This window comes from Pinus tabuliformis, chromosome 8 (assembly GCF_031772625.1).
Source record: "Pinus tabuliformis cultivar Carrire ecotype Pingquan chromosome 8, CPIR1, whole genome shotgun sequence".
Taxonomy (NCBI): Eukaryota; Viridiplantae; Streptophyta; class Pinopsida; order Pinales; family Pinaceae; genus Pinus; species Pinus tabuliformis.
The window spans coordinates 380126616-380140304 of NC_142294.1; the positions used below are offsets into that span (position 1 = coordinate 380126616).

Here is a 13689-nt window from a genome sequence, read left to right on the forward strand (position 1 = left end):
TGTTTTTTTGTGTTTTAACCATAGTTTAATCGTAGCAATTTTGTTCACTTAAATTTTATCCAAAGTTTTAACTCTGAAAGCGCATTGTACCTCTTATTGCAGGCTTCACGTGACCCGATGCAAGAAAATTGTGGCAATACTATTTTAACCAAAGTTCTGTCATTTTATATACCATTTCCAATTTGTATTTTATCCAAAGTCTGGAAAATTATGGTGACTCTCCGTGCCCTGCATGAGCACCTTGCATGCAGCCAGTTTGCCAGATGTCTCTCGCTCGGGCTATCAATTTTCCGGTAAACAGTTTGAATCCCCAAACCCTCAACCTGGTGCTCATTTGTTGTTGCCTTGGACGGCGAGGTTTCTCTGTGCATGGTGGTTCGTTCTGTCTGCCCAAAACCTGCAACTACACAACTCTGGTGTCACAGTTTCAGACATGGGACAAGTAAGTTTTGTGCTTGGTTTTTGTTAATGAGGGATTGTTTTCTTTAATCCTAGTTTACACTTGACTCATCCTAACTGCAACAGGTTCAAAGTTCTGCTGCGAGATGTAATGAGTTGCGCCCTTTGTTTCTGGAGGTCACCAGAAGATGCTTATGAATATATATTCAGCTTTTCCCTTAACTCGTGAAAGGGCTAAAGGGAATTAATTGCTACAGGTCACCGTTGGGTCGAGGATTGCTTATTTTTACCAAGGCAAGCTAAATTTCAATGAATTTACAGGGTTTTCCATGAGTTCTCTAAATACTGGGTGGTTTTCATGAGTTTAAGCCTAATTGGTTTTGGTCATTGCAAGAATTTCTTTTGATTTACTGTTATTCGGCTTCTATATGAACTCTCACGTTGAGAAGAGGAAGTTAATAGAAAACTTCTCTTACAGGTACTTCTTGACACCTGCGAGGGTTGAAATTGGCTTTAGGGTTTTCATGCTATGTTCCTCCATATTCGCCAGCACCAACTTGACATTTAAATGGACATATTCTAAGTTAGTTGTTTAAGTTCATTCATAGTTGTGGCCCTAGCGACATTATTAAGCAGGGGGTTTTTAAAAGATTATGTATATCTATACTTTTAGAAGGGATGGCCAGCAGTCAAACCCTCTTCCGGTTACTGTGTTGTTTCTATTCCAGACCCAGTGCTGGGATTTACATGAAAATAGTACTTATGTTGTGTATTTGTAAATGTCATCTATTTTCTTGTATTTCAACACTTTTGTAATTTGAGCCGAGGGTTCAAGGTAACTGATTGTTCAGTTATTCGTAGAAAGACTCTTGTCCTAAAACAGGGAACGACAAATATTTGGAGCTGAATGTCTGATATTATGTATTCTTCCCTTACAAGCCGTTGATACTGGGACTGATCCGATTGTTCCTGTCCATCATGTGGTAGCTGAGGTTCCATCCATGGCAGCCTAGGATGTTCCGTGTAATGTCATCATGGTGGGCGAAGGGAAGGCAGTGTTCCATGACTTTCTTGGCATGAGCTTCCTCAGCAGCGAATCATGGGGTGCTACTGCTACAGCTAGACATGAGGAGGCCTCCAGGAGCACAGGCGTCGTAGACGGAATCGACCATGGATCCTTCTCAGCGGGCAGCAGGCTTCTCTCAGGGCATCTCGGTTTAGCAGTAGCAGCAGCTGCTCCTTGTTCTTCAGATCCAGGATCAGGTTAATCTTTACTTCTCATCTTAGCGAGAGGTTTTCTTTTGGTTTCTTGTTTTTATCTGATTAAAGAATGTAAAATGATGGTGTGTTTCGCAGAGAGGATGTCGTGTGGAAAGTGGGAAGGCATACATGGTGGCATGGGTGCTTTGGGCAGCAATAGATCAGTAACAGGAGGGAAGAAGAGGGAAACTTCCACTTCGAGCCTTAGAGAGTCCTTGCAGGATACTTCAGAGAGTTCGGGTGGAATTAAGGTAGCGGAAACCCTTATCTCTCAACGCTACTAATGGCTAGGAACAGAGTTAGAGCTTTTGTTTATTTTACCTGTAATGTTGGATATTTTTGAATGGAGAAAATACCAAAACCAAACACACAGACACCACAAAGCCAATGCTCTGTTTCCACTGTTCCAGGATCTTTTGCACAGGGAAGCTTTAAAAACAAATATACTCATAACACAACATTACACAGCCATAAAACATTTCTATTCATTAAAATACATGCCTAATACAAATACATGCCTGATACACATTCATCCTCTTTGCTGAGAGGGATTCACCAAAATATTTCAACCAGTAAAAACTACTCTGTCTCCTCCTGAGAATTTACTGTGCTGGGTTTACTGCTGTAAAACCCCTTCTACATTTACTGGTGTAAAAACCTTCTTTTACATGCTACTGTAAAAACAAAATTTACACATGCTTACCCAAGAAAATTATATGCCTCCCCTACTTGCGGTGTTTTACTTTTCTTCACTTCCAGTTAATAAAAAAATTACAGATGTGCACCCACCTTTTTCTTCTCATGCACTGCTGTGCGTCAATACATGGTTTTCATTTTTTACTACACCATAGTTTTACGATGCAAGTCAACACACTTTTTTTTGCTGCAGCAAAAAACTATTTTTACGCACTCTCATTTTTTTGCTCCCCAAGCTCTCATACAAAAATGGTCAATACATAGCAAAATTTATGCACACAGGCTTACTAGTCTTTCGCTGCTGCGTTCTTACATATCACCATGTGCAACGACACACCAACTACTCATTGACTTTTTTTTACTTCACTTATATTTGAGGGCGCGGGCTTACATAACATATAAAAAAATATACATAAAAAAAACATGGCCCATGCTAACATTAAAGACCCACACCTAAACTACGTACATGCATATATAAAAATATAATAACGTGCCCATATCCATTTAAAAGGGCCTCCACCTAATCCTACGTAAATGCATTAAAGCCATGTCGTTTCCTCCACGACGGTCAACCACAAAACTTTCAATCCACGCAAACTTTAAATTGACGCAGGCCCGTGCACCTTCAAGAGATCGACGGCTGACAACACGCAAGGAGATCGGACGGCTGGAGTGGATATCGGAAGGCAGTTTGCAGCAGGACTTTAACGCCCGAGAAAATGACGTTGGCTGATGTCAGGTGTGTGACACGCGTCTGCACCAAATCCCATCGGAGCCAAGTATACGGAAACTGCTTTTCGCTGGAAGGCGGTCCGAGAAAGTTAAGCGGGTTTCCGGTTTCGCTTTGGCGGTTTTGGGTGAGGTACGCACGGAGTTGAAATTAGATTTCAACACTCCCCTTTAATTTCAACTGCTGGGCGTTCAATCTTACCCAAGCACTTCCTCACATGGAGGGATTCACCAACTGCTTCTGATGCAGTTCATAAACAAACAATGTTGTCTTCCTCTTAATAGAGGGATTAACCTGAAACTGTGCTTAAGAGCACCTTCCTCATGACAGAGGGATTACAAACAGACACTGCTTTACATGCAGTTTCAAAACAAACAATCATTGCACTGCTGTGTGTGCAAACTCATTACAATATTCTTTTATGCTGCTGCATATTCTCTGCTGCACTGCTGTGCCATCTTCTTTACTGTGTCTATCCCACACTGCTGTGTCTACACTTGCTGTTGTGTTGCTGCACTTCACTTACATTTCTTTGCAAACTCTGCATTGCTGTGCATTCTTCAAAGACATAATACTCTGTCTTTTCTGGAACAATTACACTGTCCCAATTTACAAATTTACACTGCTGTGTGTAAACATTTCTTACACTCACTGCTGTTGCATATATTGCATTTCAATTCAATGAACAACAAATTCATTACATTTACCTTTACTGCTGTAAGGAAAATTTCTTTTGCATGTGCTGCTGTTCAAAACTTCTTGCTGCTGCATTTTTTTTATTTGCATTGCTGTGTGCTTCTCCTTCTTGCCATCATGCTGCTGTCCATAACTTCTTGCTGCTGCATTTTTCATATTCACTGCTGTCCATACCCATAACCATAGACTGTCATCCCTGGGTTTTTATTTGCTGCTGCGTTGCCTCTGCAATTTGCACTATGGCTGCCTTTTGTTTCATCATACTGTTGTGCCCATACTCTTGGCACTTCATTCTCCACACAAAAATAACACGGGCTGTTACTTTTTACACCCTTGCTTCACACAATCTTCAGTTTCATTTTTTTTAATTACACAATGCACTGCTGTGCAATTCATTTGGCTTTCTGCTGCCACACACATTCTTATACATCCAGTGTGCATTAAAAATCTGTTGTCCATGTTTTTCTTTATGCATTTCCTTGCATGCTGCATTGCATAAAAAAAATTACAACTTTTTTTTACTGCTGTGTGAAAGAATTTCATTGCATTCTCAGCCACTGGGCATTTACGCTCTGCTGCGTTTTTGCCTTCTTCTCATTTTCTTCTCACTGGTTTGCATTTTCATTCCCAATACAAAATATTTCATCTGCTGTGAATTATACTCACTCTGTTGTGAGTATATTCTCTCATACTACATAAAAGGAAACTACCTTCCATTGCTATGCATTTCAATGCATGTGCACCACAAAAAAAAATTAAACTGTTGTTCATTCTAATCCATGTGCTCCAAAAAAAAATCCAAACTGCTGTTTTATGTTCTGTCTTCCCACTGCTGTGAGGGTCTCCATGCTTTGCATTTTTCTCTTATCTCGCTGCTGCTCTTTACATTTCAGCGCTGCCATCTTTTCTTCTTTATGCATTTCTGTGCATATTGCATAAAAACAAAGCAAAAACATTGCTGATTTCATCACTGCTGCATATTACCTTTCAGAGGGTTTAACAAAGATTTCATTTGCAACTGTTGCGCTGCAATACATCCTCCATCAACAAATGACTGTTAATACAGTTCAGCAAACAAAAAAAAATTCAAGCTCCCCTTTAGTGTATGCTTGTCTTCTTTTGGCAGACTCTTCTCAAAACAAATTTAGATCCACTGGGGAGTTCAAGGAGTTTTCAGATTGCCTTTCCTTCTTTCTCCATACTTGTGTAACTTTCTTCTTTTGCATGGGTCTAGCTTGTGTAAGAGCCCATGTCAAGTTATAGTCACGTGCCATATGCCCAATGTTATGACACTTGAAACATTCAACATTGTTCATGAATAACATTTCATGATTTCTTCTAAAATTGTTTCTTGGAGGTTGTCGAGGACCACAACATCTATCTCCATGAAATGCTCTACAGTCTTTTGCCATATGACCAAAGTTTGAGCAAGCATAACAATAACCATAAAATGAACTTTGGTACCTGGGAGATGGAGGTTTCCTTGATGTACTTCTGAAGCCTTGCTGCCTGGAAATCCTATGTTGATGACCATTGCCTCTTACCTCTTTGACATCAGCTACATTTCTTCTTGGAGCTGATTTTCTACTTGGAGTAGGATTTCTTCTATTGCTGCCTTCATTTTTCTCCTTGCCTTTGCTGGAACTAGGAGCATCACCACTTCTTTCTGGCTTCTTCACATCTCCTTTGCTTAGAGCATCCTCATCCTTGTTTGAGGATTCACCTACATACCCAAGTCCTGATTTATCAAATGGGGATCTGTGATAGCTAAGCATGTCATCCAGAGCTTGAGAGCTCTTCATGATCTTGTTCATCCCTTCAACCTTCTTCCTGAGGAGGACAATCTCTTCTTCTAACTGTTCACATACATTGTTTTTCTTTGCTAGTTGTCCCTCAGTTTCTTCCTTGCTACGAGTAGCTTCAGCTGCTACTATTTTGAAGGAGATAATATCTGTCTTCATTTTGGAGATTTCTTCATCTTTTGCTTGACTGCTCTTCATTTTCTTTTCAGCTTCTTGTGCCTGCTTCCTGGCCTCTTGTAGTTCAGACTTAAGGGAGGAGACCTCTACCTTGTACTGTCCAATCTCTTCTACAAGCTTGTTCAGTCTCTTGTGCCTTTGTTCAAGTTGACTTGACAAGGCGTCTTCCTGCTTCTTTGCTTCACTCAGCTGATTTGTCATAGACATGACTTCTTCATGATGTTTCCTCTTGCATTGGTCAAGCTCCTTCTTGAGCTTGGCTAGCTCTTCATCCCTTTCTTTTACTTGAAGCTTGATGAGGTCAAGCTTTTCATTCTCAGCTTCTATGATGGGTTCTTCTTGACTCATTGTCATGGTCAGTGCTCCCTTTGCATGAAGGTCATGCAGTCTGTCCCAAATATCCTTTGCTGATGAATATTTCCCTAGATTCTTTTTCACAGAATCAGGCAGTCCATCCAAGATAGTCTTTGCTGCTTGTGCATCATACTCCATGGATTCTTTATCCATCTTGCTATCATCAATCACTGACTCCCAGACTTCAATCCCCTCAGACATTAGGAAAGCCCTCATCATTATTTCCCATACATCAAAGTTTCCATCAAACTTTGGGGTTTCAAATAGAATGTATTCTAATGGATTGCCTTCTAGTTTAGTAGAGGAGGGAGACACATTTTTAGCAGGCTTGGAGGCTTTCTTCTTTGACCTTGTCATTCTTAACTAGGCTTTAAATACTTGACTGTGTTTTTTTTAAAACAACTGACTGTCTTCAATAATAACTCAAAAACTTGAGAAATACCTGAATCCCTTTGGCTGAAACTTCACACTGCTGGAGAGGTTTGACTGCTGCAACAACACCTTCCTTCAGCTTCTTTGAGTCTTCAAAGAGCATGAACCTGCTCTGTCACCATCAAAGAGCCTGGACTAGCTCCAATACCACTGTTGGATATTTTTGAATGGAGAAAATACCAAAACCAAACACACAGACACCACAAAGCCAATGCTCTGTTTCCACTGTTCCAGGATCTTTTGCACAGGGAAGCTTTAAAAACAAATATACTCATAACACAGCATTACACAGCCATAAAACATTTCTATTCATTAAAATACATGCCTGATACAAATACATGCCTGATACACATTCATCCTCTTTGCTGAGAGGGATTCACCAAAATATTTCAACCAGTAAAAACTACTCTGTCTCCTCCTGAGAATTTACTGTGCTGGGTTTACTGCTGTAAAACCCCTTCTACATTTACTGGTGTAAAAACCTTCTTTTACATGCTACTGTAAAAACAAAATTTACACATGCTTACCCAAGAAAATTATATGCCTCCCCTACTTGCGGTGTTTTACTTTTCTTCACTTCCAGTTAATAAAAAAATTACAGATGTGCACCCACCTTTTTCTTCTCATGCACTGCTGTGCGTCAATACATGGTTTTCATTTTTTACTGCACCATAGTTTTACGATGCAAGTCAACACACTTTTTTTTGCTGCAGCAAAAAACTATTTTTACGCACTCTCATTTTTTGGCTCCCCAAGCTCTCATACAAAAATGGTCAATACATAGCAAAATTTATGCACACAGGCTCACTAGTCTTTCGCTGCTACGTTCTTACATATCACCATGTGCAACGACACACCAACTACTCATTGACTTTTTTTTACTTCACTTATATTTGAGGGCGCGGGCTTACATAACATATAAAAAAATATACATAAAAAAAACGTGGCCCATGCTAACATTAAAGACCCACACCTAAACTACGTACATGCATATATAAAAATATAATAACGTGCCCATATCCATTTAAAAGGGCCTCCACCTAATCCTACGTAAATGCATTAAAGCCATGTCGTTTCCTCCATGGCGGTCAACCACAAAACTTTCAATCCACGCAAACTTTAAATTGACGCAGGCCCGTGCACCTTCAAGAGATCGACGGCTGACAACACGCAAGGAGATCGGACGGCTGGAGTGGATATCGGAAGGCAGTTTGCAGCAGGACTTTAATGCCCGATAAAATGACGTTGGCTGATGTCAAGTGTGTGACACGCGTCTGCACCAAATCCCATCGGAGCCAAGTATACGGAAACTGCTTTTCGCTGGAAGGCGGTCCGAGAAAGTTAAGCGGGTTTCCGGTTTCGCTTTGGCGGTTTTGGGTGAGGTACGCACGGAGTTGAAATTAGATTTCAACATGTAATAGAAACTTTGCCAATCTAAAAACTGTCTTTGTGGTGTAAGCCCCCTTTGTTGATGCCGTAGCATCTCTGTAGCGCAGTACTAACATCACCTTTTGTGACCCCAAGTTGATGCAATTGATCTTCTTTCACTCCAATACTAACATCACCTTTGGTGTTTCCAGGTTGATTCTATGGTATTTTCTCACTTTAGTACCAAAGGCCACTCCACTACTAAGATTACCTTGCCTTTGGTGTTTTCCAGGTTGATTCTATGGTATCCTCCTCATTTTAGTTTAGTACTAAAGACCACTCCAGTACTAAAATTACCTTTTACGTTTGGTATTTTCAGGTTGATTCTATGGCATTCTCCCGCATTATAGTACAAAAGACCCTTTTGTTGTTATGCTTCATGGCTTTCTTTGGCTTGTGGTTATTATCTTTTATAATCTGTTCACAATTGTTATTATTACAGTGGTATATATTTATCATGGAATTTCATATCCTATTAACTGTTACTTAGGCCAGCCCTACGTGCAGGCTGTGGTAAAGGAGGCGCTGCCAATGCATCCGCCTGGACCGCTCCTATCGGCGATGGAATGTGTGTTCCGGCTGGCACGACTGCCATGGTGAATATGTGGTCGATTACTCACGACCCCAGCATTTGGGAATCACCTCATGAGTTCCGTCCAGAGAGGTTTGTGGTGTCGGAAGGCGGGGAAGATGTGGATGTAAGGGGTAATGATCTGAGGCTTGAGCCTTTTGGGGCTGGCCGTCGTGTGTGCCCGGGGAAGGCTCTGGGCCTTGCCACTGTTAACCTCTGGGTGGCTAAGCTGCTCCATCATTTTCAATGGCTACCTCATGCTGAACATCCAGTTGATTTGTCTGAGGTTCTCAAGCTGTCCTGCGAAATGGCTCATCCTCTTCGTTCTGTTCCCATCATATGGGTGCCAGCTTTCACTAGCTAATTAAATCCTCCCCCGTCTACCTGCTAATTGCAGTACCTCCTGTTCTGTTTCTGTTTGTCAGTATTACTAGGCACTATATATCCGTCGATGCCGTCTCCCATTATGTATTTCGATTGCGGCAGGGCAGTATTACTAGGGACTATATATGCGTCGATGCCGTCTCCCATTATGTATTTCGATTGCATGAGCAGGCACTATCATGCAATGCCATTCAATCTTTAGCTCTCCGGTTATATGTATTTCGATTATAAGTGGTACGTTTTCTGACCCATCGTCATCATATGAGACTCTGTGTCTCTGTTTGGTTATTGTGATCGATAGAACGAACGATGGATGGTCGTTTTGAGTTTGAATAATGGTGAGCTGAACATTAAGTTTTTGACCATATAGATGAGTGGCCACGGATATGTTTGCATTGTTTGTTTCTAATGGATGGATTTTTTGAACTCTTTCTTTCTTTTAAACAGTCAGTCAACAATTTTACTTGTTAAAGCATGAATTACATTACATGGTGCAATTTTATTTGTTAAACCATATGTATATATATATCACGTAAATTACATGGTGTATTGTTGTATCAGCAGAGGCAGATGTCGTGCATAAATCACATTACATGGTGCAATTTTATTTGTTAAACCATACATATATATGTATATATCACGTAAATTACAAGGTGTATTGTTGTATCAGCAGCGGCAGATGTCCTCACACCATTGTCAATGGTTTTGAAAACGATTTCTACACAATTAGGTGAGACTTACCAGCAGTTCAAGTTTGATATTTAACCTCATCAACCTCGATCTGTCCGAACAATGCGCACCCATTTTTCTTTTTAAGCTATCCACATTGCAATTTACAAATAATAGTTAAGTTAAAATTGCAGCTACCCTGTTTCAATAAAAATTTATGCTTTTTAAAACCATGGAAAATGCAAACACTTTGAATCAGTTTGATCTGTATGTAGAACATTAAGCTTCAGTCTATGGATGTGAGCATTTTTGTGGCATTACTTTTATTGGATTTTAATTTTATCACATCCATTTTTGTGGCATTACTTTTATTGGATTTTAATTTTATTCATACAGTAAAATATGCTGTGGATTGATTTTTATTTTTGGTTATTGAAGTGTACAATTAAATTACATCCTACATTATAATTTTCTCTGCCTGGTTGCTTTAACAACATATTTTGTGTGCTTGATTTTTTATTATTTATTTAACAACATATTTTGTGAGGCTGATTCTTTAATTTTTGTTATTTATTTAACAACATATTTTGTGCGATTCATTTTTTTATTTTTGGTTATTCAAGTATACAACATTGTACATCACATTCTTGACTAAAGTGCTTTTCAAAAAAAATTGCAGTCACAATATTAATACTTATACTTATTTAACAACTCCCCTAACATTTAAACACAAAGGCTCTACACCTGCTGATGTTTGGACCTGGGCTGTTTACATGACCAACAGCAATTCTCTGTCAGTCTTAACTTTAATTTGCTAGTCTTTAGATTTAATTTATTGGATCACGTATATGGCACTTTTGACTCGCGATTGTACTCTGGGCATTGTTTAGGGACGAGCAACAGCTCCTGGAAAAGGTCGTGGAAGGAGTCTTGAAAAAGTTTCCAACAAAGCTCCATGTGTGCAAATATCCAATAGCTTTGGAACAGAAAATAGAAGATTTTGAAAGGGAAATGCGTTTGCAGCAGCAAAGCGGCTAGACTAGAATTATAGGAATTGTGGGATTTGGTGGGGTTGGAAAAACAACCCTTGCAAAAAAAAATCTTTAACAGTCGGATGTCACAATACAATAGATCTTGTTTTTTATTTGATGTTAGAGACAAACCTTTAATTTCTTTGCAGAGTCAGCTTCTTAAGGAGTTGGCTCAATGGAATGGGCAGATAAACAACATCGATGAAGGTATAGAGATGCTCAGGAGGTAAAATATACTGCTCCATGGTTATTTTATAAATAAATAAAATATATACTGCAACATGGTTATTTTATAAATGCGGCATTGGTTAACTAACAGGGTTCCATTCTTTATGTCATCCGCCCCGTTTTAAAGGAACAAGGCCCAAGTGTAAGTCTTGCACTGTTTTGTTAGAATAGTTAACTCTCAGCTCTGGCACTTGAATAATATGATGAAAGAAAAGAAGAAAAAAGAAAATACCACCACCATCCATCTTTTTCTATTTTCTGTGACTTGTGCAATTCCTTCTAGATTGCTTTCTGTTTCCCTTATTGTTCGTTATTTGAAAATCCCTGCTAGATGTCAAGGTTTGAGTCCAAAGATGACAGAAGAGGAAGGCACCATGATGATGATGTTCTTCTGGGCATGCAGCCACCAAGGCCAACAGCACATGCCAAACATCAACGAGGCCATCAATGGGTGCGAATGCTGATTTTATGGCTTCAAAGAAATGGGAACGCCCTGCCTTTATGAATTCAGGATCAGTTGTATATAGTCCTTCACGTCTCACTCATCTTGGAAGCTATCAGAACAAGACCTCTGCAAATTTGTCCAGGGAAAATACGGTAGTGCCTGCTCTCGTTTCTCAGACCCCAGCAGATGAAGGTTCTCGAACAGGTCTTAAAGGTTCCAGTTTGGCAAACCTCATGAACAATGGTCCAAGTGCACCAGCTGCCAGAAACACAAGTGGGCAAAGCCTTTCTGCCGGTAGTTCAAAATTCTTGCCTGGGATTGATAGTATTGGCTTGCGTCTCGAAGGGGTTTCTTTACACTCAGTTATGCAAAACCTCTGTTATTCTCAGTGTATAATTGAATATCTAGACAGTTGACATGTATACTTATTATCCAAGAGGTTTTTCGACCATTTTACTTCTATATTGACTGTAAAATTTATATGTATATGGTAGCTCCTTTGATTTTTTTTAATACAACATTCACTATTGTTTCGACATGTTTTAAAAGGAGATTTTTACAACATTGCTTTCTCTATATCATTTTATGTATGTACTCAATAGTTCTTTTCTTGGCTACGATTTTCACTCTTATCTGATGATGCAAAAGTCTGATGAGTCTGCAAGTGTGAATACAGAAGCAAACCTTTTCAGTGAGTTTGGAATAGAATCCTATGAAAATCCATTTTTCCCATAATTCAATCCACTTTCTGCAATGTAATGGCATGTATTCCTCACTCCATAGGACAATATCCAGCACCAGGCCTGCTTCTAAATTTCACTTGTAGCAAGCTATTTGCTTCTTTCAATTTATTGAAGAGAAGAGTTTGGCATAACTGGATCATTTCATTGACCCTCTGTGTAGTGAATTGAACTTTCAGTCGCACAATTCCTTCAACCATGCGTGGATATTAGATATGGTTGGGTATGCATATACTATATAGGCATGCTTATGAGGTGGGCAATGATTGTCTTGGAGCATCCTTCCCTTATGTATCATTTAAACATGTCTCTAATGAAATGTCAGGGGACCAAATCACTCTATTAGAAATAAAACCCGGTTTGACATGGGGTTCAGGCGAAGTGGCCTTTCTTCATCCAAATCACAATGATAAGACTAGAGCACAAATCAGAAAAGGGCTTCATTTGTGCTTGACGGCAGGGACTACCGGCTGCATGCAGCACTTGTTCATAATGGTATGGTTTTCTAAAATAGTTTGAAAAAATGAAAATGTTCAATTCAACCCCAGATAAGGTAGACTAAAGCCAACAATGTTGAATACGTTGACAATGCATGTGATTTGTCTCTTTCATCATTTTTTTTTGCATTTTCTTGGAATGTGTTGAGCCTTTTTACTACAATACTAAATCTTAAAATGAAACTCTTCTCAACCTAGTTACATTCTCATATAGATGATGTTCACGTTCACATATGCCTATTCCAATTCTCTTGAAAAGTCTCTATTTTTCATTATAATGCATGCTTTCATGAAATGTGCATGCCAACCATTTTTTACCCCTTGAACATGCCTCTCCATTTGAGAAAATGAGGAATGGGTGGGAGCCTTATAAAACATCGAATCAAGGTGGCATACTCATGTAAGCTCTTAAAAATCATGTATGATATTTGTGAATAAGGTTTAATAAACATATATAAATAATAATCTATTTGAATTTAGAAAAGTTCTAATTTCTACTTATGAGGGTATTTTGGCAAATATACTTTCATCAATAGGAGTAATATGGCTTATTATGATTTCATGGATGCTTTAGCTTCCCCATGGAAAAGGGGTACATTGTATATAAAATTTAATCTTTTTTACTAAGTTTTTTCTACTTATCGATGTAAACATATTCATGTATATATAAAAATATCTTTTACAATAAAAAAGAGGAAGGAATATTGTTATATCAAAAGACGGTGAAGGTAATAAGAGGTTTTGAACTTCCTATAAGTCCCTAGTGTTCCTATAAGTAATTATTCTTTGATGTGTGATTAAGACCTGTGTTGTTATATTGAAAAATAATACACTATAGGCTTGTAAACTAACCTTGATCCAAAAGTATACAACCCTTGCTACAAAGTTGTCACACCATTGTAATGAGACTTAGTTTTGAACATTCCACATTAAAATCTTTTCTATTTTATCCGCCATTAACGTTTAGGGTTCTTCTCATTCCTCTACAACCATTTAAATAAAATCATGTTGATGACCCCTAGTATTACAATAAGAATGACCCTAAGGGGTGAAATTTAATTATCAACCCAGGGTGCATACAAACTTAAGAGGGTTCGACACTATATGTGCTACAAACACATTCCTCTTCCTAGTTTAAATCCCTTTAATA

At 38.9% G+C, this 13689-nt stretch overlaps 1 pseudogene across 1 annotated transcript; it reads left to right on the forward strand.

The window, feature by feature from the left end:
* The first annotated feature begins 843 nt into the window (after positions 1-843).
* On the forward strand, positions 844-11767 carry LOC149235693 (uncharacterized; annotated as a pseudogene). Its single transcript, XR_016246185.1, has 3 exons — positions 844-1662; positions 1756-1910; positions 11189-11767. The product of XR_016246185.1 is annotated as an uncharacterized LOC149235693 (transcript).
* The last annotated feature ends 1922 nt before the right edge of the window (positions 11768-13689 follow it).